The sequence below is a fragment of the Euphorbia lathyris genome, chromosome 6 (genome assembly GCF_963576675.1).
Source record: "Euphorbia lathyris chromosome 6, ddEupLath1.1, whole genome shotgun sequence".
Classification (NCBI taxonomy): domain Eukaryota; kingdom Viridiplantae; phylum Streptophyta; class Magnoliopsida; order Malpighiales; family Euphorbiaceae; genus Euphorbia; species Euphorbia lathyris.
The window spans coordinates 44,484,651-44,508,908 of NC_088915.1; positions in this window are offsets into that span (position 1 = coordinate 44,484,651).

The following is a 24,258-nucleotide window of genomic DNA, read 5'->3' on the forward strand; positions in this document are numbered from 1 at the left end:
CGATTCTGTTTTTCATCATTGGAGATAATATGTTAATGGCAATTGTAATATGTCATAATGTGACAAAAATATATGATGTCATATTGTGAAATTATTTATTTATTTATAATCTATTTGAACATTTTTTATGAATATGTATACTGTTTTAGAATATAATTTTTATGTTAATTCTTGCCCATCATTAATAATAGAGTGAAATGGTGGTTAATAAAAATGTGTCATATATTATTATTACTATAACGATGTTATTCGTATATTGTCATATATATATTAAATGGACGTGACGCTAACCCTTATGTTTAATTATAACATTTTATGATTTTTTTTAAAAGGAACATTTTATGATGTTAAATTCAATTATGTAACAAATTTCTAATTTAATAGTATAAGATATATTATCTTCTTAAAAAAAATATTACTATCATTTATTAATATATTAATTTATTCAAATTTTCAATTTAATTTAATATATACTTCCTGTTACTAAACTTTTTTTTAGCATATATATATTACTAAAACATTTATGTTTAGTAAAATTTCCGTTTTAATATGAGATAAACTAAACGTTTAATATATTAATTGCTTAAACTTGTTCAAAAAATTTGATTGGCCTTTTGAACTTAAAGTGTCATTATTAAGTCTCTAAATCTATAAAAACACTATAAAAGTATAAAAAAAGTTTAAGTTTTTTTAACTATTAATGATGAATTAGGACTTTATTTTGTAAGTTTTAAATTTTTTTTAAAGGTTTAGACAAATTGAAATGTATACGACTTTAAATATGTTCAAACGGTAAATGTATTAATGTAAACAAATTCAAAAGAGTAAATAGACCACTTTAAAAAAATTGAGGTGACAAATAGATTATTTTAAACAAATTGAAGAGAGAAAAAACATTTTATTAATTAGAGGGTTAATTGAACTTTTAGAGTGAGTTCAAAGAGTCTTGATGTATTAAACCTTTAAAAGATTTTATTTAGGATAGATATAAATTTGTATTTAAACTTAAATTTGAAACTTATCTCTTTCAACAAACACCATGCCATAAAATAACTACCTTTGCACGTTCTTGTTGCACCCCTCCCTTCAAAGCGCATCATCTTCCTTCTCTGTTTTTTTCTCTCTCTCAAATAAAATTTCATTTCTCTTTTTCATCTCGATTCTTAACCATCTGCGTTCAAACTTTTGGGGTTTCCTCGGTCAGTCGGTTTCCATCCATCAATTTTTCTATTCTTGCTAGCTTAAGTCCGATCTGAAGAGAATACTGCTAAATCAGTATTTACTTTCCACCGCTAAGATGTGTACGTTCTTCCATTTTTCTCTCTTTTTCTTGTCAATTATTTTTCTTATGTTCAGGTTATTTTTCTGTGTCATTTCTTTATAGGGTAAACGGGATAGAATTCGAGAAGGGTAAAATAGATTTAGCCAAAGCTTCAACAAATGAATATGTATTTCTTAGCCTTTCTAGTTTTAGATTTTCTACTTTCTAGTCTTTTGGTTAAGAAAACTCAAAGAATATTAAGCCTTATGGAGAAGTGAATTCCATATGAATACCATCAGTTTGCACATTTTTCCCGTGTGCTTGCAAAGGAAAAATAATCACGTACAATTGAGATTATGCAATAGTAAGCAACATATAACTAATGATTTGGTCTTGAAATCAAATTTTTAGTTTCCAAAACAAATTAAATATGTTTAACAGTAGATAATTTATAAGCAAAAAGAAGATAGTTTATAACTTTTCCGGGCCTCTATCTATTTTCTGCAACTTCGATACTGCTTTCATATATTTTTATTTCTCAATTTCGTGATTGCTTGCAACTATGATTTTTTTATTTGCTTTTGCTACATTGAAGTCCTGAAATTATTTGTTTGCTACATTTTCAATTTCAAGGATACATCTAGCCTTTCTTATGTTCTGAAATCCAAAACTGAAGAATATAAAGCTTACATATATGAAATAGAGGTTATTTCTTTGTTCATTATTGTGGAGCCTTTTGCAATCACTGAATTTGGTTTATATTCATTGCGTTTGTTTCCTGTCAATTTGGTTAATATCACTTTTTGCACATTCTATCATCAACTTGTCTGTTTAGCTATTTATACTTGTCACGACTTAGGAAATACAACCCATGTATTACAATTCAATACATACATATATAATATCAGTTTTCATGGTTCGAATGATTAATGTTTTTCTAATTCTGTTTTCAAGTTTTCATTATTGTTTCAAATTGCATTTTGCATCTGATTTTACACTTGAATAGATTTTATAGGGTTCAATTAATATTTTTGAAATTTCTCACCAGGGCTCCCAAAGGCGAGGCGAGGAAGGAGCGATCCATAACTCCTTACATGAGGTGCCTTTGAATGATGGGTTGCTAAAGTATAGAAGAGCGCTGCTTTTACCTTTCTCACATTTTTATGACTAAGGATACCAATAGTAATTTAAATTAGCATTGACTGTGATGTTATCTGATGGGAAAATACTCTATGGAAATTATGTTTGCAAGTTTTTCCATTCATTAATTTATCTTCACTATGTTTTTTGGGATAGTCCATTTTGTCGGCAAATTATTTGTCTAATGATTCATTGTAATGTCACATTATATATTGAATAAATGACAATAAAATTTTGCTATTATAAGATAATTTTCCATGATGATTTTTATCTCTAGAATGAACCTTTAATGACAATATATTTGTCACTAATTAATATGATTTAGTGACAAATTAAATGTTAAAATGACAATAAATATAATAATTATGTAATAAAAATTTACAATTTCTTTTAGATATATAGATTCGTCACCTTAATTCTAAATTTAGATCACAAAATATGAATTTTGTCAGTTTAATATTTACATTTCATGACAAAATTTAACCTTACATGACAAAAATTGCAACGTCAGTAAAAAAAATTATATTGATATTTGTCACCTTAACTATAATTTTTTATGACAATATTTTTTTGACGTCATCTAAATGTTTACTATTAATGACAAAATGAAGTCTATATGACGAAATATTTACAATAATAATGACAAAATAAGTGTCACGAAAAGAAAACAATATAGTGACACATGTTCCTTTTTGTCATATAAAATTAAATTAATTATGACAAAATTTTTTTTTGTCATATATACATAATATCATGCTCCTGCCGTGACGATTACTGTGACGACAAAATTTTGTCACCTATTATATATTGTGACGAAAAATCATGTTTTCGTGACAATTTTTATGCGTCATAAAAGACCTAATTTCTTGTAGTGATAAGTGTTACTCCACCTGAAGAATCAGAGGTCGACTTTTGATATTGTGTAGATTTAGCAACACCGTAGAGCGTCCCTGTGAGGCTCCATTGGGATCGGTCGGGGGCACTCCGATGCCTAAGTTAGTAAACTTCTTAAGAGAATAAACTGTAATGACAAAGCAAAGCTAAGAAGGGTGTGTAAGTGTACCTTTGTTGTCATGTTACAAGGGTATTTATACAGGTTTGAGTGATAACTGTAATAACTTTCTCTTAATGCTCTTTTAATGAAGAGTAATCCTTCTTTAATGCAATTTAACTCTCTCTTCTAACCTCCAGGTTTTGGCAGGTTTTGAGATATCTTTAATGCTAGTTTAATACTAATGAGTTACGTCGTATAGTCGTTCATTTCTTCTAAAGGCGAATCGCCATATGGGGCAGATCCCTTCCTTCTCTTACCGGACGGATCTTTGTAAGGACCCGCGGAACGACACCGTATTTCCAACTATGAGCTGTGTGGCGGATCATAAGAAGGAATACCCAAGACTACACCGTATCTTTATCTGTACACCATATATATCTTGGAGGCGGGCCTTTTCTCCCTTTAAGCCCTCTTCGCTAGGGAATATCTCCAGCTTAGTCCTTCATGTTTCATGGCGGATGTTATCAGAAGCCTCCCCTAAATGGTCTTTTAAGTTCTTTAGGACTTATCAGCTTCTTCGTATGCTATTAGCATTTATTGCACCTGACAGGCACCTTTATCTAGTCCAATGACGTTTCTACAGGTCGCAGTTCTCGACACGGATTTCGAAACTATTTAATCATTTCACTAAATAGAAAAGGCTTTCCTTTCAACTTCTTTCATCTTCACTTTTGCTCTCTACGATTTTCTTCAATCATCTACAGAAGCTTAATCTCTCTCTCTCTACCTTTCGATTTTTCATGTAAGTTCATCTTTCTACTGTAATCTCTCCATTCTTTCCTGAATTTTTGTTTATTTGAATGCTTCTTTCATCTTCTACTTCTTCTTCCGAGAGAACCTCGAGTTTGAACTTAAACTCTTCTTTGGTGCCTTCTTCATTTCGTATTCCCATTGCGACCATGAAGGCCCAAAACCTTACCTCTAGAGAAAAAGCAAGTTCTTCTGCTCCTAAAAAGAAAGGGGCAAAATCCCCTAAAATGGAGGTGACCTCTTCTAGTTTTAGCTTTACCATACTGATAACTCTTCAATCTCTATACCCTTGGCTCCGAGCAGCTTCTTGCTTGGTTCCTACAACTTATCAGAGACCTGCGTCCCCTTCTAGGGGTTATTTCGTAGTCTATCAAAGCCACGTTGAAAGGGGCTTTAGTTATCCGGTCCCCAAGATGGTTGGGGACATTCTTGAATTTTTCTATATCCCTATTTGCCAACTGCACCCAAACGGTTGGTTAGACTTAATATTGGATACTTACTTGGCGGCGAATCTGGGCTTGATTCTGAGCCCTCGCATTTTCCGAACTCTTCACACCATGTCCAAACGTGGGGTGGAAAGTCATATTACCTTTTCCAAATTGAAAGGGTATTTGCCTTTTCATAGTAAGATGTCGAACGTCCATCGTTGGGAGCAAATATTTTTCTTTGTGAAGATAGTGGAAGGCGTACCTCTCGGGTTTCCTGCCAGATGGAACTATAAACCAAAAGAGAAGGCGAATCAGAAGTTTTACCTTACCCAGAAGGAGAAGAATACTCTACGGATTCTTTGGTCTCTCAAGCATAACTTTTGGACGTATGACCAAGCTTTGGCTATTATGAAGTCTGGCGAACCCCTAGCGATGATACGAGATGGAGAGATCCGCTACAATTCTTTCTACGCTTTTGAAGGTATATTCTGCCTTTTTTCATCCGCCTTATTAACCTGTTCTTGCAGGGGGAGAATTAATGCCAAAGATGTTATTGCAGAGAGGCAAAGACTTCAGGCAGCTCTGGTCGCCCAGGAGAAGGCGAACGCTGCGCTTAGCAAGAAGGACGGAAAGCGTCCTGCGACCTCTGGTGCCCAAACCCCTCCTTCTTCGAAAAAGGCCAGGGCGTACGGTCCTCTTCAGGAGCAAGTTTCACAAGCCGGCGAATCGGATCAACAAATGATTCCGGCGAAGACTTCTAAGGTCTCCTTATTCTCCTCTTCCTTTTCTCAGGTATGCTTTTTCTTTTAATGTGTTCTTGTAAAGGATATTAGGATTTACCTTTGTATTAGCTTTGCTTTTCGTTTGGATTTTCAGTCTTCAAAGCCCGATCTTGGAGGTTACTGGTTATCCAAGCATGGTCCTAGGTTGGTCCTGGCTTCGGAGCATATAATGCATGACATTGAGGAAGCTATCGGCAAGCTTCCTGTTGTTTTGGAGACAAGGGCCAAGTACAAGACCCTAACCCACCTTAAGATGATCAAGCGGCGATTTTTAGCGGTATGTGACATTTTTGACCCTGGTACCTTTCATACTTTCCTTCTCTAACTCACTCTTTCTTTTACTATCTATTTTAGACCATTGATCACTGTAATGCTGTGGAGGCGGACATTGCTATGAACGCGGTGAAGGAAGCCCGTCTCAAGGAGCTGGAAGATAAAGTCTCCCTTGCCAACTCCAATGCTCAGGCGGTAAGTGCTTTAGTGAATGGCTTAAAGGAGAAGCTTGCTGATCTGGAGAAAAAGCTAGAGGAGAAGACTTTAGAAGCTGCCAAGTTGTCTGAGGAGTTGAAGGCGGAGCAAGAGGGGTGAAAGAAGGATTGGGACCGGTTAGAGGGAGCTTCCGGACTCCGTGCCTACTATTATGGCGAACGTATCCTGGCGGCTCTTCTAAAAGACTTCCCAAACGCTGGCATTGACGATCCCCAAGTGGAAATGCCTTTTGAGAATGAAGCAGTTTACTATGCTTCTTTAGAGGATGCTAGGGCGGTCATTTTCAAAGAAGCTTTTGCCCCTCCCACAATACCAAAGAAGAGTGGAGAGATCATCGACCTGGAGGGCATTGTTCAGGACACGGAGGACGTCTTGGAGGATGGCAATGCTGCGCCTGGTGAGGATCTCCCTAAGGTGGGTGAATCAATAGAAGGTCAACATACCCTTGCTCCTGAACTTACACCGAAGCCCGTTGAAGCTAACCTGAGCGCCTCTCCTCTTGATGACAATGTTGATGACCTTACTGTTTAAGGTCTTCTTTTTTGATGTAAAAATGCTATCATTTTGCACATTTCTCACTATTTATTTTGCTCCTCTCTAAGGAGTTTTTTTTGCCTTTGGATGCATGCCTTTTACTTTAAGCATTCACTTAGTTATATGCTTTTCGGGAGAGACATAAGTGTCTAGACTTATTCTCTGAACTGCTTCTTTAAGTATTTCAGACTTGTTTCACCATATCAATCTTTCAAGTACTTAAACTTTTCCACCATATTCCGGGGTAGGTGGCCAGCCGTCCCCCGGTAAGCTTGCGATAAGGATTTCCTTTGCGCAGGATGAATCCGCCCATTAATAGGATATCTAAACGACCACTTTACAAAAAAGTGTCTATCCGTTGCGGGACATTTATAATTTTGGATCCACCATATGAAGGGACTTTTAAAAGATGCTTTCACGGGGAAGAGAACCTGCCCTGATATGGAGGGACTTTGTATAAAATCTCCTCACGGGGAAACAATGGAGAATACAAATGGAGAATCTGCCCCGTTGCGGAGTTAGAATTTGCCCTATGGAGGGGATTTGCCTAAAAATATCTTTACAAGAGATGCAATGGTGATCATAAATGGAGAATCTATGCCTTCCCTCTTAGTTAGAAGACATTTATGTATTATGTGCTAAAGCAAAAATTAATTTCAATAATAATTCATTTATTGAGCAAGAAATGGCTTGCCTTTTATTACAATTGTGAATAGCCTCTCTTATGAGCCTCATTAAAACCTTATAACAAGAAAAAACCCATTGAGAAAAAATCTTATTCTAAGGAAAAAAGAGTACTCAAGGCCCTTTTTCTTCTACTTCTGAAAGTATTTGCGGAGATTCTGGATGTTCCAAGTTTTTGGTATCTCTGTTCCATCCATCTCCTCAAGCTTGAAGGTGGCGGCTCCAATTTTAACCGCTACACGGTATGGTCCCGTCCAGGTTACGCCTAACTTGCCTTTTCCATCTGTCGACTGGATTTTATCCGCCTTCTTTAGGACTAAATCCCCTTTATTTAGCTCCATTAGGCGAGCATTTTTATTGTGATAGGAGGCGACTCGCTGTTTATAGGCGGCGATTCTGGTAGAAGCTTTATCCCTCTTTGTTTCAAGGTCATCCAGGCTTTGTCTAAGCCTCTCTTCATTTTGCCGCTCGCAATAAAAGGAGACTCGCCCACTAGGATTCTTGATTTCAATGGGGAGAACGGAGTTTCTCCGGTTGCCACCCTGGGGGTTGTACGGTACGCCCATAAGACTGACATCAACTCATCCGCCCAACATTTCTTCTTTTCTCCTAATCTTTTCTTAATCCCCTTGACAAGCGTACGATTTGTAACCTCGGTCATGCCGTTTGATTGCGGATAATAAATGGAGGTGAAGTTGTTGGTGATTCCCCAATCTGAGCAGTATTTCTTGAATTCTTCACAATTGAACTGTGTCCCATTATCTGTGACAATCGTATGAGGTACGCCAAATCTTCCAATAATGTTGTCATGGAGGAAATCTATCATTCGCTTGGCAGTAATGATTGAAACGGGTTCGGCCTCCGCCCATTTGGTGAAATGATCTACAGCCACTATAACGAACTTGTATTGTCTCTTGGTAGGCGGGAATGGTCCTACTATATGAATGCCCCAGGTGGCGAATGGCCAACCTTCCACGATTGGTCTCTGAAGCGCCTTGTGTACATGTGTTTCATTCGCGTGAATTTGACAATTGTGGCATTCTTCCACCATTTTCTTAGAATCTTTCTCCGCCGTGGGCCAATAATATCCTGCTAACCTTGTCTTTTTAAAGATCGTAGCATGCGCCTCATGTGCTCCACATATCCCTTTGTCTAATTCCCATAGGACGTCTTGTTCTTCCTTCGTAGCTATACATTTTAACCATGGTTGGCTAAAGGACTTTTTGTACAATTGATCTTCCATGATAGCATAGTGGGCGGCTTTCTTGACCACCTTCTTGGCTTGATTCCTATCTTCAGGCAGGATTCCTTCTTCTAGGTACCTTACTATGGCGGTTCTCCAATCATTCTGAGCCAATTGGATGATCACCACTTCTTCTTTTTCAAATGCTGGTTTCATTTTGATTGCAAATGGACATGTGAGGTCTTGCCATTGGCTCTTACTGGAAGCTGCTTTGGCCAGATGATCCGCCTCCGTATTTGATTCTCGTGGGATATGTATTATTTCCTACTTCACGCCATTGCCCTCCAAAATAGACAGGATTCGCTTTGCTTCTTCCACATACTTTGCTAAAGTTTCATCTTTGACATGAAAATTCTTCATTACTTGTTTCACCATCAGCTTTGAATCGCTATATATCACTCTGGCACTACTTCCTTCAGCAGTTGCAATCCAAGGATCAGGGCTTCGTATTCTGTCGCATTGTTAGTTATGGAGAAATCTAATTTAGCTACATAGCAGACTCGAACATATTCTGGCCCCTTTATTAATACTTCCGCTCCTGCTCCTTCTTTTGAAGAGGCTCCATCCGTATGCATTGTCCTTTCCTCTTTTCTGACTTTTGGCGAGCTTGTGAATTCCTCTGTGAATTCGTTAACAAAATCCGCCAAAACCTGGCTTTTCAACGCTACCCTTCCCTCGTACCGAATGTCAAACTCGCCCAACCGTATGGACCGTTCCATCAACCTGCCGGATGTTTCTGGCCGCTGCAACACCTTCCTCATTGGTATACTCGTTCGCACTATGATGGTGTGTGCTTGAAAATATGGACGCAGACGGATGGAAGTGACTACTACCGCCAATGCCATTTTGTCTAGCTTTGAATATCTTGTCTCAGCATCTTTCAACACCTTGCTCACATAATATATAGGATATTGCTGTCCTTCTTCCTCCATGATTATGACCGTACATATTGCTTTCTCTCTAACTGAGACGTATAAATAAAGGTCCTTACCTTTAGTTGGTCTACTCATCAACGGTGGTTTAGACATGAACTCCTTTATTCCTTCGAAGGCTTGTTGGCAATCATCATTCCAATCGAAGGATTTTTGCTTCTTAATCACTTCATAGAAGGGGAGGCATCGCCTAGCGGAGCAAGATATGAATCTTCCCAGAGCAATGATCCGCCCGTTCAGGCGCTGCACCTCTCGAAGGTTCTTTGGTGGCTTCATTTCTAACACCGCCTTTAGTTTTTCAGGGTTAGCCGTGACTCCTTGGCGATTAATGATATAGCCCAGAAATTTGCCAGATGTGGCACCAAATGTACATTTTTTCGGGTTAAGCTTAATATTATGAATTTTTAATACATCGAGTACCTCTTTGATGTCCGCCACATGTTCCTTCATGGTTTTGCTTTTGATGATCATATCATCAACGTATATGGAGAAGTTATCACCCTTCTTATCCTCGAAAATCTTGTTCATCATGCGCTGATATGTGGCCCCTGCATTTTTTAAGCGAAAAGGCATTACTTTAAAACAATATGTCGCATGATGTGTGATAAATGATGTCTTGATTCTGTCCTCAAGATGCATAGGTATTTGGTGATAGCTGGATTTCACATCTGTGAAAGAGTAGACCTCGTGCCCTGCCGTTCCATCCACCAAGATGTCAATACATGGTAAAGGACAATTGTCCTTCGGGCATGCCTTGTTTAAGTCCGTGAAGTCGACACACATTCTGTATGCTCCATCAGCTTTCTTAACTAGAACCACATTCGCCAGCCATTCAGTATAAATTAATTCTTCTATCGCATCCGCCTTTTTGAGTTTTGCGATCTCTTCCTCTATCGCCTTTTGTCTCTATGGCCCATGATTTTTTTTTTGTGACTGGTGTAACTTCATCCATTGTATTGAGTTTGTGAGTAATGAGGCATGGGCTTACTCCTCTTAGTATTTCACTATCACCGGCAAAAACCTCATGGCATTCAATGAGTGTTTGCATAATTACCTCCTTGATCTCTGGGTGCAGCCCCTTTGCAATTTTCACTCTTTTTTCTTCGGAGATAAGGCATGTCTCTGTCTCTCCCAGAGCGGCTGTGTTCATATTCTCCTCTTCTTCTTGTTCATCGTTATCTTCTTGTGGGCGTATGGTTAGAGACGCCGTATAGGTTTCTTGAGCCATTTTTTGGCTCCCTTTGACCATTATCCCGCCTTTTTCAGTTGGCACGTACATAGTTAAATGGCGTACCGATATTAGGGCGGTAACTTCTGAAAGGAAAGGTCTTCCTAAGATAACATTATACGCCAGCCGGCCATCCAGGATGGTGAATTCTTGCTCTCCCTTCCAAGTCTGGTTTCCGTCCGTGATCTCACATTCCAGCATTACCTGTCCCTTGGTTTGGACAGTGTACCCGGTCACCCCTAGGATGTCCACAATAGTAGCTTCAACCTGCATTGGATCTATTTTCAACTTGGCGAATGCGCTTCTTGTGATCACATTGCACGAGCTCCCGGTGTCAATCATGACACGCTTCATATCCCATCCTTCAATATTCATCATGATTACTAACGCATCGGCGTGAGGACCATTAGTGAATCCAACTTCGGCGAAAAGTTTATTAAGAGCCACCTTATCGGGATCCTGCATCCTTGCCTTTTTAGCAAGTGGTTGATATCCGGGTCCCCCTGCAATAACGTTGATCACTCTCTTGCCTTTGCCTTTGCCACCTTCTTTTTCTTTTCCTTCACTTTGTTCATTTTGAACGAACCTGTCGAGCACTCCACGTTCAATTAATTTTTCAATCTCTTTATCCAACGTAAGGCATCTATTAGCGTCATGGCCCTGTCTTCTATGGAACTTGCAATATGCCTTTGTATTTTTTCCCATCAGGATGTGATGTTCGCCTTTGAAATCAGGGTATGTGACGTCTCTTTTGAATCTACTCTTCTCCAGCCATAATAAGACCTCATTCTTAGGAGTGTTAAGAGGCGTGAAATGAGATCCGCCTTTGGAAGGACGCTTGCTCCTTTGATCCATCCATTTGTTATCAGTCCATCTGTTATCACGTCTACTGGGCCTGGCATTCGCCCATCTATTCTCACGCCTGCTAGATCCGCCATGGTCTCTCCTTTTTGGTGAATTATGGCCTGATGATTCATTGTTTCTGTTGATGTCATCAATCTCCATAAATCTTTTGCAGCGTTCAACTAATTCCACCATTGTTTTTGGTTTGTGGATAACGAATTTTTCCTGCAATTGTTTACACCTCGTGTTTTTTATTATGGACTCTACCGTCGTTGTTAGACGAGGTGCTGCGGCCTAATCTCCCGGGTGGACCGGAGGGTGGACACCTCATGGCGACGTAAGCGGTGATTGGCGCCGAAAGCAACCAATCGTGGAATCAAGCTGCTCGGCAGGACCGGAGCTCGGAGTATGGAAGAGTCGCCACCCACGAATGGGAAAATGAACACCGATCCCTTGCGGGAGACCGGTGAGGGTTCGGGAAACTTAGGTACGAGTCGAGAAGGCTAGCTCCTTTCCGGAGAAAGGCTACTAGGCACGCCGACATCGCCCGGTTATGAACCACCGGCCTCCTACTCAGCGTGTTAGGCGATAACGGACTAATCGCATATTTCTTTAAGTTTAAAATTCATTTGAAACCTTTTCTTTCTCGTTTTGAAAACCATTTTGAGCATATATGATTGAAAGCCATTTTGGTAAAGAATCACCCATTTACATCAGCTCAAAATACATAGGAGAGAGAGGGGGGAGAAGAAAGAATGGATTTGTTTACAATGTGATTTATGCTTCGTATTACACACTAACTCTAAACTAAACTCACTTCCCAAAAATGAGTTTATTTACTTGGTTCGTACCTTAATCGCCATTGGAATGATTTAGGTACGTTTCAAAACCCCGTTTAGTGACGTTCACTCGAATCGCCGTTGGAACGACTCGAGCGTTTGAAAATGTTGAGATAAAAGCTTTAGCTCCAAAAAACGTGATTAGGCATACAAGTCAATTTATTTTGTACAAACCGTTTAAGAAAGCGATTCAAAACTCTATTATTTACAATGAAAACGATTTTAATTACAAGGTTCGCCTAATCCGTCGTTGGAATGGATTAAGGTTTCAACACGTGATATTTTGGAAATGGTTTAAAAAAAATGACAAGAAAACGTTATTTACGCTTTAGGAACATCTAAAAAACAAATTAAACTCTCTTTTTGTGATTTTGTTTTCCCCTTTAGTCACTCAATTGAACCTATCTTGAACATTATCATAATTACAACAACAAATGAACCAAACCAAAATTCATCAATTGAAAATTAATTTAAAACATATGTCCCCAAATGCCAAAAGGGCAAGGAGATGAGCATATACATATATATATATATATATATATATATATTTAAAAATAATGATATATATACAATTTAGAAAACTAAGTAAAGAATACCACCTAATATAGCTAAGTATATATATAGTGATGAAAATAAAAGATATTAAGTATAATACACTTTTACCCTACTTAAAAACATGTAAACAATGAACAAAGTTCATTAAGAATAAGAAAACAAACCTTATATCCCAAAATAACTATTATAATAAATATATAGGAAATAACTCTCCCAAATATACATTAAACATCAAAATAACACCTAATTATCCTCAAAACATCTACTAATTAATTACCCCAAAATGCCCAAGTAAATAACCCTCTAAAATAATACCCAATATAGTTTAAATGAATTAAAAAGAAAATATATACATATAATTTTATTAAATCAAATTGATGAAAGGAAAGATATATAAACACATTAAATAAACATATGTACAAAGTATTTAAAAATAGCTTGAAAGTATATATTTCATAAATATACATATATATATAAAGGACCAAAAGCCTAAAAGTTGAGAAGGAGGGATCAAAACAACATTTTTTACATTTCAGCAGATTTACCGACGGAAAATCCGTAGGTAAACAGCAATCAGTTACAGAAAAAGAAGAATTACAGAAACAGTCCACAACTTTCTAGATTTGTTCAAAGGCTTAAAATTAGATCTACTCTATCATTTTGGAACTCCAAACTACCGAAAACGGATCATAGTCTATAACGGAGATTCCTAAAATGACGTTTTTGTTTTAAAACGTTATTTGGAAATATTTTTAAAACTTATAATTACAACGTTTTTAATACCCGAACTACCTTTTAATCGGATCACGGTTCGTATTGGGATATCAAAACGAGGTTTTTTATTTCAAAACAAAACTGAATCTTTATTTAACACGGGATAAAGAATAAATAAATACGGGAAATTAAATAAAACGTGATAAATAAATAAATAACTAAATAAATAAATTATGATATGAAAATAAATAAAGGAAATAAATAAAATAAAACGAGTCTAGTCCTCGGATAATACCTCAAGTTCGGTATTGACGGTTGAAGTCGGTCGATTCCACAAATCGTGCTTTTCCGGTGTTTTTTATGTTTTTGATAAAATATTTAACTTTTTGGAGATTTTCAATTTTTAGGAAAAAAAATGTTTTCTCCCAAAAAAATCAACTTTCTCTCTCTAGAAAATGTTCTATTGTGAGAAGCTCTCCAAAATCCCCCTCTTTAATGCATTGGGATCCGTGCCTTAAATAGGCAACGGATCCCGGAAGCTTTGGGCGACGCCCAAATAAAATTGGGCGTCGCCCAACCTAGTTGGGCGAACGCCCAACTTATGTTGGGCGAACGCCCAACTGACGTTGGGCGTTCGCCCAATGATCGTTGGGCGTCCGCCCAACGTCGCTGGGCGCTTGCCCAGCGGCTGCTGGGCGCGCTCGCCCAGCGGCCATCGGGTGTGCGTCCCGCGCTGCCGGGCGCGCGCTCCGCGCTGTCGGGCGTGCGCGCCCAGCGGACGTCGAGCGTGCGCCCCGCGCTGCCGGGCGTGCGTCCAACTATCGTCGGACACGCGTCGGCTGCCGCTAGGCGCTCGCACCACGTCGCTGAGCACTCGCGAGCCGTCCTCTTGACGACCGCGACTCACATTAACTTTTCTTTTCTTATTATATATTTTTGTTTTAAAACTTCCAGAATCAACCGCTTCGACCATCTTGTTTACAGGTTTTCGTCACAGGTCCTCCGACTCGGTGTCTACAGTTGCCCCTACTTTCCTATTTTGACAGTGATGTGTGTGTTTTGAAAACGTTTTTTTACTAACGCAACACATGCAATGTAAATATATTAAAGTAAAAGACACGTATAGAGTAGGAGGAAGAATACCTGATCTCCATGCCGCATGCTCCGGCCTTGTCTTCGATCTTCGCCTTGGTTGTCCCGTCCTTGCCTCTGAATCGACTGCAGACGAACGCTCCTTCCGGCGACCCTAGTCTCTAAATCGACCGCAGGTATATAGCTCTATCTAGCGACCCTAGTCTAAATTGAGCGCAGGTAAAGTTGCTCTTTCTAGCTACCCTAGTTTCCAAATCAACTGCGGGTAAAATTGCTCTCTTTAGCGACCTTAGTCTAAATCGACCGCAGGTAACATTGTTCTCTCTAGCGACCCTAGTCTAAATCGACCGCAGGTAAAGTTGCTCTTTCTAGCTACCCTAGTCTCCAAATCAACCGCAGATAAAATTGCTCTTTCCAGCTACCCTAGTTTCTAAATCAACCGCAGGTAAAATTGCTCTTTCCAGCTACCCTAGTTTCTAAATCAACCACAGGTAAAATTGATCTTTCCAGCTACCCTAGTCTTTATCTCGACCGCAGGTAAAGTTGCTTTTTCTAGCGACCCTAGTCTTTATCTGGACCGCAGGTAAAGTTGCTTTTTCTAGCGACCCTAGTCTTTATCTCGACCGCAGGTACTCTTTCGTTTCGCATATCTCGAAAACCATCGTTCTACCCTAATCTCTACATCGATCGCAGGCGTTTTCTTGTATTGTAGATCTCCAAATCGAACATTCGACCCTAATCTATACATCGATCGCAGGCGTCCTTTCGTTTGTATATCTCCAAACCAACTGTTCGACCCTAATCTATACATCGATTGCGGGCGTCCTCTCGTTTTGCATATCTCTAAATCAACCGTTCAACCCTAATCTATACATCTATCGCGGGCGTCCTCTCGTTTTGCATATCTCAAAATCCATCGTTCTACCCTAATCTCTACATCGATCGCAGGCGTTTTCTTATATCGTAGATCTCCAAATCGGACATTCGACCCTAATCTATACATCGATCGCAGGCGTCCTTTCGTTTGCACATCTCCAAATCAACCGATCGACCCTAATCTCTTCATCGATTGCAGGCGTCCTTTCGTTTTGCATATCTCTAAATCAACCGTTCAACCCTAATCTATACATCGATCGCGGGCGTCCTTTGTTGATGATAGCTGGGCTTTATCACTCGTCCGAGAGTTTGTGACCGCAGTCGCTTTGATATTTGGGCTTTATCACTCGTCCGAGAGTTTGTGACCGCAGTCGCTTCTTTTTACCAGGATCGTCTGCGTTTGACCGGAGTCGATGATGCCGTAGACCAGAGTCCGTAGCAGGGCCTATGCTTATTGATGATGCCGTAGACCGCAGTCCGTAGCGGGGCCTGTGCCCGTTGGTGATGCCGTAGACCGCAGTCCGTAGCGGGGCCTGTGCCCATTGATAATGCCGTAGACCGCAGTCCGTAGCGGGGCCTGTGCCCATTGATGATGTCGTAGACCGCCGTCCGTAGCGGGGCCTGTGCCCATTGATGATGCCGTAGACCGCAGTCCGTAGCGGGGCCTGTGCCTATTGATAATGCCGTAGACCACAGTCCATAGCGGGGCCTGTGCCCATTGATCAAATTTTAATTTACCTATCGGAGCCTGCCTAAACTCGCACGGATTTCTTGGAGCTATCCGAGTATTTCTGCATGCGGCTTGACGCCCATCACCTGGTGAATATTTTTATGGTATGACCTAGTGTAGTGATATGTATGCACATGATTATGAATGAATATTTTTCTCTCTTTTTCTCTTCTTTTTTTTTATACATTGTTTCCCTCCTATTTTCTTTACAGGAGACCTCCATTCTATTGACCGAAGATTACAGGAGAACGTGGCGGTTGGGCAAGGGGAGTGGCTACTGGATGCTGACGCTCAGCTCGGACGTCGTTGTCGGGATAGGGAGGATGAGCGCTCCAACTGGGAGGAGCGAGGCTGAGCAGCCGAGGAGAGGAGCCGTGTGGATATAGAAGCCCAGCGAGCTGCTAAGGGGAGTTTGCGGATTGCGGTGGAGAGCCGCTGAGTTGCCGAGGAGCATGAACCTTACTTCGGAGGCTTTGATTCGTTTGAGGGCTTTTGGGACTTTGGGATTCCTTCTCATTGATAGTCCCGTCATTATTTCAGTTTACAACTTTATTAGTACTACCGTGATGTATGGCGGGTATATGTGAAAAAGATATTTGGGTAGGCTTTTTATTTGGTGGTGGGGAAAAGAAATGTATAACTCATGACTTACAATACCATGCATTCAGTCGATCATAATAATTCCAATCATTCTCTTCAAATATATTTATGCCTTTATTTATTTACAAACAACAGAAATACTTAGCCGCTTATACATTATTTTTATAATTGCTCAAGATATAACTACCGTTACCAGGACTTGCCTTTTTTCGGTTTTCAGATCCCGGCGATTTTTCATCTCTCCTTTTATTATCCCGGAATTTTCAAATGAGCGCCCTTTCGGGTTTTCACCCATTGGGATGTCCCTTATTGTTGCATAGGTCGCCCTTTGTGAGTTTTCGACCTATCGGGAATTTTTTTTTTTTTTTTTTTTTTACGAAAAGTATTTCTTAAGCCTATCCAGATTGGTAGGTTCGGAGAACTCCATGCCGTCCATAGTAGTTAACTTCACCGCTCCTTTGCTTAGTATCTTCTTCACGAAGAACGGCCCTTCCTAGTTTGGCCTAAACTTGCCCCTCGGGTCGGTGTGCGTCACACGGATCTGTTTTAGCACCACATCCCCTTCTTTGATAGGGCTGGCCTTGACCTTTTTGTTGAAGGCTCGGGCCATCCTTCGCTGATATAACTGCACATGGTAAAGGGCCTCCATCCTTTTCTCGTCCACCAATGCTAATTGTTCATACCGCTTCTTCACCCATTCCGTCTCGGGAATCTCTGCTTCTACTGCGATTCTCAACGATCGCTTTTCAACCTCAATCGGGAGAACGGCTTCTGCACCGTATACCAAGGAGAACGGCGTTGCCCCAGTTGACGTTCTAACTGTCGTGCGATAAGCCCATAAAGCGAGCGGAAGCTGTTCGTGCCAGTTCCGATGCGATTCTACTGTCTTTACGAGTATCCTTTTAAGGTTCTTATTAGCTGCCTCTACTGCGCCATTAGCTTGCGGACGATACGGAGAAGACCTATGATGTTTAATACCGTACTCTTGGAATAGACTTTTCACTTCTCCTTGAAACTGGACCCCATTATCCGTGATCATATGATGAGGCACTCCGAACCTGGTGATCAAGTGCTTTTCAATGAACTTCCTCATCTGTTTAGACCCTAACTTGCTAAATGATTCTGCCTCCACCCACTTGGTGAAATAATCAATAGCGACTGCAATGAATTTGTGCCCGTTCGAAGCATTAGGCCTCACCTCTCCGATAATATCAATGCCCCAAGCCGCAAACGGCCAAATGGGTGCTAACACGTGCAGTTCCATAGCTGGTAAATGATTATAATCTCCGTGGATTTGACAATCATGGCATTTCTTCGCATATTCGTTACAATCTCTTTCCATGGTGAGCCAATAGAAGCCTTGCCTTATGATTTTCTTTGCCAATACCGCTCCTCCCATATGGGCTCCATAAATTCCTGAGTGTACCGACTTCATTGCCTCACGGGCTTCTCCCGCATCCAAGCACCTCAGTTGTAAACCATCGGTGTGCCTTTTGTAAAGCAAGTCATTGTGGATGACGAACTGCTGTGCTAACCTTCTAATCACAGCCTGATCCCTAAGTTCTGATTCTTCCGGGTATGTTCCACTCTTCATAAAGTTTACGATATCGAAATACCAAGGTTTTTCATCTGCCCCCAACAGCATTACATCTTCGTAGCATGGTTTGTGAGACCTTCTCAACACCAAAGGCTTCGAGGCAAGGTTCCGAGGATTATCCCATACTGACACCAAAGTGGCCAAAGCATCCGCTGCCTGGTTCTGTGCTCGAGGAATGTGATAAAAACGACATTCGCTGAATTTCTGCGCCAATCCCTCCAACTGGTCTAGGTATGGACGCAACCTTTCTTCCCTCACTTCCCAGTTTCCCTGCGCTTGTTCGATAATCAGTTTTGAGTCGCCCCAGATTTCAACATATGATGCTCCCAGTGCTGCTAGTGACTCCAACCCGTAGATGCACGCTTCATATTCTGCCATATTATTGGTGAGAGAGAAGGATAGCTTCTTTGCCATTGGAATCCTTTCTCCTTCTGGTGAGATAAGTAGCACCCCTACTCCGGCTCCATTCGAATTAACTGCTCCATCGAAGAACATTTTCCATGGTATAACTTCTATTGCGTTCAAGTGCTCATCGGGGAAATCATAGTTTATCTCTTCCTCTTCTGCGTTCAGAGGTTGGTTGGCCAGAAATTCTGCTACGGCCCTCCCCTTGATAACCTTCTTCGTTACATATTCGATATCAAATTCGGACAAAAGCAGCAACCATCGGGCTAGCTTCCCTATTAGAGACGGAGTTCGGTACAGATACTTCACGGGATCCATCCGAGAAATAATGATCACTTTGTAAGATTGAAAATAGTGTCGTAGTTTCTTTGTTAGCCATACTACTGCCACGCACGTCTTTTCGATCATGTTATACTTAAGCTCGTATTCCAGGAACTTCTTACTCAGATAATACACTGTATGCTCCACACCAGTGTCCCCTTCCTGGGCCAGCATTGCCCCAATAGATCGCTCTTCGATTGCCACATAGAGGAGAAGCGGTTTTCCCAGTTTAGGCGGTCTCAGAACAGGTGGATTAGACAAATAGTTCTGGACGTTCTCCATGGCTTGCTGACACTTATCATTCCAAATCGTGGGTTGATCTTTCCGTAGCAACTTAAAGATTGGCTCGCAGATTGCGGTGAGTCTTGCTATGAACCGACTGATATACTGAACCTGCCCCAGAAACCCTCTCACTTCTTTCTCATTCTTTGGCGCTGGCATTTCTCGTATAGCCTTTACTTTGTCGGGATCTACCTCAATTCCATTGTTTCCGATTATATAGCCTAAGATTTTCCCCGATGAAACGCCGAAGAAGCACTTTTTCGGGTTTAACCTTAGTTTGAATTCAGCAATTCGGGCCAAAAACTTCTCGAGTGCAGCGAAATGCCCCTCTCTCGTCTCCGACTTGACCATCATGTCATCCACATAAACCTCTACTTCCTTATGTATCATATCATGGAATAATGCCGTAGCCATTCGCTGGTAAGTTGCCCCGGAATTTTTCAAACCAAACGGCATCACCCTATAGCAGTATGTTCCCCACTCAGTTGTGAACGAGGTTTTTGCTTTGTGTTTCTCGGCCATCTGAACTTGCATGTAGCCCATGAAACTGTCCACATTCGTGTGTAAGACGCTCGATGCTGCACTGTCGATCAACATGTCAATATGAGGCAACGCGAATTCATCTTTGCGGCACGCCTTGTTAAGATCTCTATAATCGACGCACATTCTCACTTTGCCGTCCTTCTTTGCGATGGGCACTACATTTGCGACCCAAGGGGGATAGTCGATTACTTCGATGAACCCTGCTTCTAATTGCTTCTTCACTTCTTCTCTGATCTTATCTGCCCATTCTAGTCTCATGCGTCGGAGTTTCTGCTTCACGGGCTTCGCGTCGGGGTATGTTGGAATACGGTGAGTTACGATTGATTGATCGATTCCTGGCATGTCTTCATATGTCCAAGCAAACACTATTTCGTATTTCTTAATTATTCTCTCAAATTCTTTCCTCTCTTCAATAGTTAATTCTTGAGCAATTTGTATAAGTTTAGGATTTTCATCCGTGCCAAGATTGAAAGTTGACATTTCTATTGTATTGATTTCAAATGTAGGCATGTTATATGAATGAGAATGCATGGAATGATCATGATCAACATCAAGCAAGTAAGCAAAATCAGAATTCATTTCATTGATAGTGTTGGCGAGTACATCATCGGATTCAAATAAAGCAGTAATACAATTCTCATCGTCAGGGTTCTCGGGTTTCTCATAGGCTTTAGAGGTACTGGGTTCATCCACCGCTCCCACAGTGGCCTCAATAGTGATGACTTGCTCCTCGGCATTCAAATCTAACATCATGATCTCCTCGACGAAGCAGCTTGCCTTTCCTTTGCCCCAGTCGGTAATATCATTGAAGATCTCAAAGCCCGGCAGAATCTTTCCTTCGGCGCTAGTCCATGACTCGGGAGTCCCCGAATAAACCTTTCCGTGCCCCTCATTCACAAAATACTTCCTTAGGCCCACTTTTCCTTCATTACTTGCGTTGGACGGACCTCCCAGCTCATATCCCAAACCCCTCTGGGTTTTCTGACTCTTGAAATCCGGAAATTCTGGCAACCCTTGATGGTGTGCTCCCAAGCCCATACCGGGGATGAAACCCCCCTTCATCATTTTCACCACATCGGAGGTCATGCTAGACTCGTAGATCCTAGAAACTTGGAATCTGGAGAAAAGTTGAGGCTCGATTCCCAATGCCGCCACCGAACTCAATTTCTCAGCTCTAATTGTCACTATCTCCTCCCCGAAGGGGAATTTGATCATTTGATGGAGCGTGGAGGGCACACCTCCCAACTTGTGGAACCATGGGCGTCCTAACAACACGGCAAAGGTTACCGGGATATCCAGCACCGTGAATTCTGTTTCCTCCTCGTGCGGCCCCACTTTCAGCTTGGCCTTAAAAACTCCTTCGATGTGCCTACGGCTATCATCATAAGCCCTGATCACAGTTTCTGAGGCTGTCAGGTCTCCTCTTTCTACTCCCAACTTAGACAAGAGCTTCAGCGGGCAAACATTAATGGCCGATCCATCATCGACCATCACACAGCTAGTCTTTTTCCCGTTAATTTCAGCTCGGATGTACAAAGGCTTATTGTGAGCCTTCCCCTCTTCTGGGAGATCTTCGTCAGTAAACGTGATTTCGGTCTTCTTTCGGGCCATGATAGCCCCTACTAATGCTGCCGGCTCAGTATCGGTAGAGATAACCAAATTCTACAGCTCTTTCATCAGATTTTCACGGTGGTACTTGGAATGGCATAGGACTTCCCACACCGTAGACTTAGCTTGTGTTTTCTTCAACTGCTCGAGGACTTGGTCATCTGGCTTGGGAGCCGATCCTTCCCCTATCTCAGTCTCAACCATAGGTGCCTTTCCCTCGGCCACTCGACCTGATCTTGTCATGACGGTGATTTCCGGCTCATCATCAGATTCATCCCAAATATTGATAGGAATCCTCCGATCAGTATCCTCCTCATCCGAGGAACTTTCCCAAATATCCACAATCATCAGATCCATTACGTGAGGAACGTTTGAATTCAAATAAAAGGGATTCGCTGATCCATACAAAGCCCAGCCTATCAAATCATCACAATCCCTGAGGGATACCCTACTCATCCTCCTCGCCGCCAACGGAATTGCGCCTCTCTGTATGCACATGAGCTGCACCTTATCACTCATCGTTTCATGACACTGCTCATAGCGGTGCCTCCATCTCCTAACATAATCCACGAATGGTTCCTCGGGGAATTGCCTGATCCTATCTAGATCTTCCAGGGATCCCGTCCATGGAACATACATCTCATATCTCGCCACAAAAGCACTCCTAAGCGGTATCCAATGACCCATTTCCTCCTCTGATAGGCCCTGGTGCCACAACAAGGCTTCTCCCATTAGGGTTTCCAGGAAATGTTCATGTAATTCACCTTGCGGGAACCCGGCGTCATACATATGGTTGCGGAATAACCTCGCATGCTCAATAGGATCTCGGTATCCACCATACCTAGGCATTGCTAACACTGCCTCGGGTGTTTCATAAGAGGGCGAGTCCGGGATTTGCTCCGCCAGCATCCATATCGTATACTCTTTGATAAACCTCTTCGTCATTACCGCCCAATCGGTCTTGACATGCATCGAAAGTGACATATACCACATCAACGGCTCACCCATCAGCGAATTACAGAACAAGATGGTGATCTCTCCTTCATTAAAACCCAAAGGCCCCATGGCCGACAAGTAGAAGTGAAGATGTTCCATCGGATCCTTGTTGCCATTATACTTACTGACCCTCGGTAGCGGGCGCTTCATAGGTCCAATTTGCATCGCAAAGCGCTCTGCGGTCATGTCTTTAGCTCTCTGGTACTTTTCTAGGAATAAATCTGACAACCGCTCCCAATCATGCTTACAAGAGTCGGGTAACGAGTGGAACCACCCCAAAGGCTCGCCTATTAGCGAATGGTGGAACCATTGAGTAATCTCGTCCACTCCGAAGGATTCAACAAACATATCGTGCATATATTCACGCAAGTGCACATCGGGATCCTCTCCACCACTAAACAGACCCAATTCTGGCACAATAGTCCGAGATGGCCCTTCCCCAGTCTCTTCGGCACTATCTTCATCATACGGTGCTCCACCGTCCAAACCTTCATCCATCGGTTCACCTTCCTGTTCCTCGCCAAGGAAGGACACATATAGACCATTTCCTATATTGCCTTTTTCATCGGAGTCCAGCAACTCCTCTTCATTTTCCTCGAAGGATTTCATCACTACACTTTCTTTCAGACCAAATCCGATCATGCTCACCCTATGATTAGGCAATGGATTACGCCTAGTGGAAGGGTTTGCTGATGAAGGATCAGCTATCTTTTTCTCCTCAATCAAATCTTGGATCTCATGCTTCAACCTCTCACAGTGCTCAATAGTATGCCCATAACTGCTGTGGAATTCGTATCCCCTAGCTTGTATCTGTTGAGTGGGCAGAGCTTTGTTATAAGGAGTAAGAGCTTTCAACAACCCCTTTTTCTGCAATCGTTCGAAAACTTTTGCGTAGGTCTGATCGAATTTGGCGAACTGCCTCTTTTCGATAGCATTAAGATCAAGCACTTTCACTGCTGCGGATTCTGCACTCGCACTTGGCCCTCCGGCACTATATCCAGACTTTGTCCACTTGGTATAAGCTTTCTTTGGTTCTCCGTCCCCCTCAACTGTCAAGGCGCAGCTATACATTTGGTTGAAATCGGTAAAAGGCATGTACCGCAGCTCATTCTTAATATACGGCAATGTGTTACCGACTACCATTCGGATCTGATCCTACTCAAGCGGCTTCTACTTCATAATCGCGGCCTTGGCCCTCCATCTTCTTACAAAATTGGAAAAGATTCCCCAGTCTGCTGCTTAGTGCTCTCAAGCTCCTTCAAAGTGACCTCAAGCATGGTGTTGAAGCTATACTGAGCGATGAATGACTTCGCTAACTCTTTCCAATCCCTCTTCGTCACCATCGGCAATGCATGAAACCATGTGAGGGCAGCCCCCTCTAGATAAGTGTTAAACAGCCCCAGGACTTGATCCTCAGTCAGGATCGTGTGCTTCATTACAGCAACATACTGATTCATGTGGGTAGTGGGATCTCCAGTTCCATCGAACTTTTTCATGTCGGGGAGCCGGAATTTCAAAGGCAAAGCAGTTGCTGATAGACAATTCTTCAAGTTATAAAAGTCCTGACTCCCGGAACTTCCTCCACGTAGATCCTGCACCTCCTGAGTGATGTGTTGCTTCCACTCCTCTTCTTTAGCTTTCTCTTTCTCAAGCTGTTTCGGGATGTAATCCTGATAGTCATCCTCGTTCCCGAAGCGGGGACCGGTGTTCACTTCATTCTCAGCGCGTTTGC